Here is an 8,068-nt window from a genome sequence, read left to right as displayed (position 1 = left end):
ATTAGTAGTTTGGCTAGGTAGAGAATTCTAGATTTAGTGAAGAAATGTGATGTTTTTTTGATCAAATGAAATATTTTTACTCTGAAATAGCTTTGGGTTTTTACCTCTGTCACCAGTGTTCTCACATATCATGACTGTCTGGTTTATTTTATCCATTGTGCTGGGTACTCAGTGGTTCCATTATTGTATAAACTTGCTCTTCAATTCTGGGAAATGTTACTGAACAGATTCTTCCCTCATTCCCTTCTCTGCCACCCCAATCTCTGTTCTCTGAATTGTACTTGGGTGTGAGCCCAGGACTTCTATTTTCCTATTTTCCATTGCGGTCTGTTATACTTTATGAGTAATTTTCACAACTTAATCGTTCAACTTTTAAAAGGTTTTAAATTTTACTCATTTCTAATTTCTAAGACTTTACCCCTCCAGCCTGTGTTACAAACAGCAACCTGTTTTTACATGGATGCATTCATTATCCATACAAGTTTATTAACCTTATCTGTTAAGGTTTGTTTCCTCCAAGTCGATTTACTTTGATGTTGCTTTGGCCTCTCATAGTGGAGATTTTCCCCATGTTTGGTGATCCTTGTTTCATATTTGGGGGTGGAGCATTTTAAAAGCTGATTGGATGTTGTGAATTGGGGTGGGAGGTGGGAGCTTGTCAACCATGGGGTTCAGTATTGGGTGATCTGGCTGTGTCATCTTATTGAGGAACTCCTTGATACATCCCCCCCACCCCGCCCCCGGATCTGGTCAGGTTCACCAGAGAAGTCTCTTTCCATTCTGCTGTCTGAAGGGTAAGAAACCTGGCTGCCAGCCAAGGGATCTCAACAAATAAACTAGTATTTTTATCACTGTATGCCTATTGAGTCCAAAGATCACTCTCCCTTACCCACTTCAGGTAGTCTCCAGTTTTTTTGCCAGGATGGGGGAAATTCAGTTGTCTAGCAGTACAGAGAGGATCTGGGGGTTTAACTGCTTGTCTCAAACCTCTTTTAGTGTCTATATTTCTGAAGGCACTTGCTAATAAGCCTTTGGGGCGGGTGGTGGTCTGTGGCATAAACTGAGATAATCCTAACAGGATATTCAGTTTTCATGTCTGCTTAGTAAAATTACCATTTGTTGAGAAACTGCAGCTTTCATAATTTGCTGTTGTCTCTGCGCCCATTCTTGATCCTTGATGGTTTTTTTGTTGTTGCCCCATTCTTTTTAAGTACTGATTTTTAGTATTTGAGAAGGGGCTGGAAGTGATAAGGTCTATTTTTGCAGCCTTTTTGTGTGTGGTTGGTGATGGAAGATTTGAGGAACAAAAAAGGGTAGGTAATTTAAAATAGAGGTAGTTCAGTATTCAGAATTTGGCCCACGAAGTTCACAATTTGCTAGTTACAGAATCAATCCATTTTTACTAATGGACAGTGTTAGGTAACTTTGATTTCAATTTCTGCATCAGTTTTGTATGAGCTACCAGTCCTCCTTTTCAAGTAATGTATGAACCTTTTAGGTCTGCCCTAATTCAAATTTTGATAAATTTTGGTTTACTAGATGTCTGCAACCAGGTGAGTTAATCTATCTCTCTAGGGTTTTGGGTTTTCTCTTATTCTTTTTGTATCATTTAATGTGTATTATAAGATTTCAGGTCTTACTACCATGTTACTCTTTCCACATTGGGATGGCAGTTGCTTTATTGTTTGTTGGTGGTGACAAGTGTTAGAATACAGTGTGGAGCACCTGTCCAGGTGCCATTCATACTGAGATAATTTTGAAAGGTAGTCTCAATAATGTTGGGATCTAATTATTAGGCCTTTGTGTTCTATGTGTGCTTTCATTGTTTTACTGCTTGGAAAAATTTTTTTTAAAGTTATTTTGTACTTTAAAAGTACTTTATGTCTAGAGCTTTGAAGTATTGAGAATTTTGAAAACCAAGATTGAACTCACTGTCCACTACACTATTTGTATTGGTCCTGGAATGTGTAATGAGTTTATTTGTTTGGGGTCAATATTAACCTCAGATGTCAAAATCTAGATCCATGCATAATAAATATACTGACACATCCCAGTGAATTTCTTTGGGAGCAGTTTTAATAGCGCAGTTTATCAGTGTGCTAATAAGCAAGGATGGCCTGAAACTTCATGAAATGTGATTTTTTTTTTTTTCCTTTTGACAAAGTTGAGAAGGGTACATAACTTTATCCTTTCTTCATTACTGGCCATATTTAGTTTAAGAGTCTAGCTTGAACATTTCCATGGGTAAAAGTGATTCATAAAGATAAATATCCAGTTGTGCAAATTGAATCTACTTGGCCTGTTGCTTGCTGTCAGTTGCCTGAAATCTAGAGTCGATTATAATCTGGTTGGCATTTCAAAGAGGCCTGCAGGCCATTTACATCAGAATCAGTCATTTGGGAGTGTTCCCTGGGATTCTGTATTTCACATACCCCACGTAATCTTTGCTACACTAAAGTTTTAAAGACTTGTTTTAAGATGGATAGAGTTAAACATGCTGTTCCATAAAGATTTTTTTACTGTTCTCGTAAAAAATGTGCATTTTCGTAAAACAGACCACTCAAGCATTTTGATCTTGGACCTTAAGTCTAGCTTGAAAAAAAAAATCTGAAAAGACTTCGCATTCTAATGAGTATACATGACAAAGAACAAGTGTCCTGAGTGGGAAAGGGACTTGGTGGGGTGGCTGTAGGCTGGAAACATGATGAGTTGGTTTTATTTTTTAATTCTCCACAGGCAATACACTTTCCTTATTTCCTGCGTATTGCCCCCTTTGGTTTGTCACTGATCTCTCTCATCCTTTCCATTATTATGAAATAGTAATCAGCAACTCATTGAAATTGACTTCGTCTGGAGTTGGGTTAGTTAATAAATATTGCCCTGTTCTTACTATCTTGTAGATTCTCAAGAAGGGTGTGTAATTCCAGCAGCCTCAGGTAAAGACTGGGATCCAAGGGACTATAATTTAGGAAGACAGCAGTGAGGTAACTACTAAGTTAATTTTCCACAGCCCTGTAAAGGTAGATAATTTTGGGAGACAGAAGGGTGCTCTAATGGGATGAAAAGAGGACTTCATAAAATTATACTTCTTAAAAAGGGTGAAATGCTTTATAGGAATTAGATCCCTAAAAGAATAAGGTGTTCCTTGTTACAGCAATCCAAATCGAGTATTTTAGTTATCAGGAATTTTTAAAAATGTTCGAAGTGCAGATAAGCATTGGGAAAGGTGCTAATTCATTTAACAGTGATAATAGAGGTTATTGGATTCTATTTTGAGAAATATTTAAGCCACTTGGTGTTGGGAAGATCGTTTACTTCAAGGTTAGTTGGTATACATTTTATTTTGTCATTGGATAGTCTATTTTCTGTTTGTATTTTAGAATTTGATAGCAAGGTTACTTTCCTGGCTCTTTTATTTCTCTTTAAAATATTTGAAGAAACTTAGGAGTTCTGTTAATGCCAGTATCTAAATGTGACATTTAACATGTCATGGAAGCTATGCTTTGAGTAAATACTTGAGAAAAAGTATAATTGCCCTATTTTGCTGTGGTATGGATGGCTTTGGATTATACAGGGCTTAATCACATTTTTAGAAAATACTTAGCCAATCTCAGACTGATGAAGTGGAACCCTTTTAAAAATAAAAATTGGAAGATGGCTGTTTAATAATTACAGTGTAGTTAAGAGATTGGTTAAGGCAATAAAGAAAAATTCGAAATGCTGAGAAATTGTTGTAAATTGCTTCTGCAGTCATATATAAAGCATGCTACTGATAAATTAGTTTTATGTATTAAGACCTATCAGCATGTCTTTTTTAAGTACCTGGTTGACTTGATTTTGAACTAACATGATGTTCTCTGTACCATATAACATTTTCAAGACAGTCTCCCCAAGCAAATTCTGTTGGAACCAAGTGTTTCCAGTTCTAGAAGCCTACTTCTAGAGTCTTCATATGAAGTTTATAGTGGGCTTTAATGGGATTTTAATTTGCACTAAATTCTCTTTTCTGAAAGCTTATGTTCAAATTATAATGTAGTGCTTATGTCTTATAATTAAACTCTTACAGCACTCATGCATTTTTTGCACTGTCTTTTTTTTTTTTTTTTTTTTTAAATTTAAGCTTTTCCCTCTTGGATGAATACTATAAATAACATAGGTCTTATTTTCTTAGTTGAAAAGGTAAGGCAACTACTATCATGTTTAAAATGACAAGAATTTTTTAAAATGATGGGTTCTTTTGAAAGATAGCTTATGCATAACTGGTCAAACTATTACAAGTCACTGAATTTGATAGAGAAAGCAATTTCCATTTTTCAGTATATTCACGAGGAAGGATATTAAAAGTAGGGAAGATTCTATATGGGGATATTCAGTCTTTGGCCTCTACTGGGTTTGCTGTCAAATGTAGTGAGACCACTAAAAGCGCTGGGGAGCATTTTATTGTTTATGCAGACTTTTATAAATTCAGAAAATGGCAAATTGAATTTGATGTATATAATAGTAACAGTGTTAACCACGGCACTTAGGCTTTCTCTGTAAGCCTATCAGTATTGTTTCATTCCACTTTTTATGTTTGTGTCCCTTGAACTTGTTAAGGCATGTGGGTCACTCAGTGCTGGCCTAATGAGAGAGGTTGCCGTTATGGCAGGTCATGGTGTGCTGAGCAGGTCTACCCTTCCATAGATGAACTCTGTAACCAGCTTGTGATTTACCTTTTGTTTTAAAAATCAGAGGGTGGAATTAAGTAATGGGTTTTGTTATTCTAGGTTCTGCCAAGTTTCTATAATGAGATAAGAACTTTTGAAACAAAAATAATCCTTTTCACATTTATTAAAATGTATGAGACATACTACTTAGCAGATTTTTAAAAATTCTAGTTAAATATATTCAGTGGAATAGACAATTTCAAATGAATGGTCCTGAGGTCCAGCTATCATTTGCCCTGTGGTATTGGGCAAATAAAATTTTAACTTCTTCAGGTATCAAATGTACAATTATTATATCTTAGGTGTGGACATTGAATGATAGTCATTTGAGGTTAGTAGTGTTCAACTTCATCCTGGGGTTACACACACTTTGAGGCCCCATCCCAGCCTTAAGTAAAATCCTCAGGGTTAGAGCCCAGGCATCTGTATTACTTAAGATCCCCAGGTGATTCTGATACTAATGATTGAAAACTAAAGCTTTATATTTATTGCAATGACTGTTTAAGAAATATGGAAGTAATGCATATGAAACAGTATCAAATGTTAATGCCTATATGTGCTGGGGAGTGAATACGAAGAGTACAACGTGGCCAGACTGGGGAGTAGACACACATAGCATCCACCATGAGATGAGTGCTCTTTCTGAAGTTTGCCTGGTCACCTGCAGAGACTCCCTACTTTAGTTTGTATAACTCTTTTGGGCTTCTCTGGCTGTGAACCATCTGGAAATTTGAGGAAGCTCTGTGATTTTGGTGAGTAAATTTGGGAAGAAGAGGAGAGGAGCCAAGGTAAGCTAAAACATCTAGATTCCAGAGTAGCTGTGATTCCCTTCATAGAGGAAATTAGGCCAAATAAGCAGTTTTGCAGGAAAGGAGGAAGAATGTATAGTTTTGGGATTTAAAATTTGAGGTGTTTTGCATGATACCCAGGAGGGTATATCCAATAGAGAGTTGGGAAGTGGTTTGGAATTCAGAAGAGGTTAATTCTGGAGAAGGCAACATCATGAGAGTGAAAAAAGTACCCTTGAGAGTGGGAAATGAAGAGAACCAAGGCTGAGCTCTGCTGAAGGGCATTTGAATGTGTGATTGAACTCTCAAGGTCTAGTCCATCTTTACCACCCACAGCAAGCAGTGTCTTCATTTTTCGATCTCTTACTAGCCTAGTGGACTGGGGCAAGTGATGTGTCTTGTGCTTCAGTTTTCTCATCTGTAAAATGGAAATACAGTACCTATCTCAGGGTTGTTAGGTGGATTAAACTCTAAAGTACTTAAACAGCTACTGGCATGTAGATGCTCAATAACTTAATTGTTACTGATGACTGTACTGCCTTATTGAGATAAACTGGATTTCTAATGAGATCCAGTGCCCATCCCACTTAAAACCCATGAAATCTTCCTCAGTGACTCGAGCTGGTGTTGACCATTATCTTTCCTGAATCCTGTACCACTCGATGCACCACTGAACTAAATGTTTTATTTAACGTTTATGATTTTTATTGGTCTTGCCTCTTCAACTATATGTGTACTTCCCTTAAGGATTAGGACCATTGCTTACAGTTTTATAAACAGCCATGAATTTCTCAAACATCGGTTATTTCTATCAATGTGGTAACTTAGAATAAATGCTAATGTTTTAGAACTATTTTGGTACAGAGTAGGAGCTCAAATTTTGAATGCATAATGGAAGATATAAGATTCCCTCAATATTTGCTTCTACTCAGGTATGTCGAACAAATAGAGAAACCCCCTACTAAATGAGGAGTGGTTTCTTTTTCTTCCTGGTAACTTGCAATAGTTCATAAAAATGTAAGTCATCTCAAAAACTAAGACAACCTAGGAAAACAGGCATTATGTGGACTTGTTGCCCAGAAACAGGGTGACAGCCTCTGCTTTTAAACATGCCGCAAGTGGACAGGAGCTTGCAAAGGTACATTGATTTTTAGGCTCTGGGTCTTCACATCCTAATATTTAAAATTGGGGGCGATTAGGTATCTTTAAGTTTGATGTCTTGCAGCAATAAATACGCTAGTATTCACTGGCACCCAGGACACAAATGTATTGTTTTGTATGTAATTATAAATTACACAAATGTTAGGCAAATTTTATAGAGCTTCAAAAATAATGGCAGTAAAATACATGACGATTCCTCTATTCACAATATTCTTTAAATTTCTGTCTCGGCCTCCCCCACCCCCCCGAAAAATCCTGCCAACCTGGAAAAGGCAGAATGGTACTGATGTGACCTATCTGGCCCACAAAGGGTCGGATAATATACACTGAATTAAACATGGGTTTAATGGCCTTATACCACAGTACTTGAATTAGTAAAATCTCACATCCTAGCTGTGTGATCTTAGACATGTCATTTAACTTTGCTTTTTTATCTTAAAAATGATAACATGAATATTTTCATAGCATTTATGTGCCAACTTGTTCTTTGTGCTTTACATTATGCTAACTTAAGTTTTTACCTTTTTATGTCATTGTAAAATTAAATGACACTCATCCCCCCAAAGCACTTAGTACATTGTCAGAGTACATATTCAATAGATCACCTATTTTTTCCCTGAGAATAAATTAAGAAACTCCAAAGTTTCTAACACTTAAAATCCTTTAAAAATATTTTGTGAATGGAAAGGTGATACCATGCTAGAGGAATTGGAGCCTATTTAAAATGCTGATATTTGATCCTTATCAGAATTAGTATAAGTTATCTAGCAGGAAGGAATCCCTTTTCTAATCTTTTATTCCTCATGGATCACTAAATGATTTTTAAAACTGACTATATCTGAAGTTCCCACTTAAGGACTAGAACTCAGGAAACCTCTTTATAAGCTGCAAAGTAAAGGTGCATGCTTTGGTTACCGGGAATCTTAGTGATCTGAAGTTATTGGATGAACTTGAGCACTCAAAAAAAGTCTGTTAGGGTAGCAAGACAGGGAGACAAACTCATTTATTACAGAAATGATAGGCTTTTCAATTTTTTTATCTTTATTCATGGAAACACCTAATATAAAACAATGGCTTGAATTTTCACTTCAAATGAAAATATGTAGAGGTGAATGTGTATCTCTGGACTGTACTCAGGTTTAGATTCTTATATATTTCCAAGAGAATTTTAAGGTCAAGGTCATTTCTGAGTAAGGAGTAAGAGCATAGAGATTTAATCAATGCCATTAATACTACCATCTATTCCTATTAAGTAATAGTTAACAATTAAATATTTACTATGTGGTAGTCATGATAAAACTGTGGTATTATTAGCTCCATTTGACAGATGAGGAAATGGGCACAGGTTAACTAACTTGTCCAAAGTTGCCTAGATGGTAGGTGGCAGAGCAGAGAGTTGAACCTTGACAGTCT

This window comes from Pteropus medius, unplaced genomic scaffold (genome assembly GCF_902729225.1).
Source record: "Pteropus medius unplaced genomic scaffold, Ma_sr-lr_union100, whole genome shotgun sequence".
NCBI lineage: Eukaryota > Metazoa > Chordata > Mammalia > Chiroptera > Pteropodidae > Pteropus > Pteropus medius.
Note: the sequence above shows the minus strand (reverse complement) of the source record.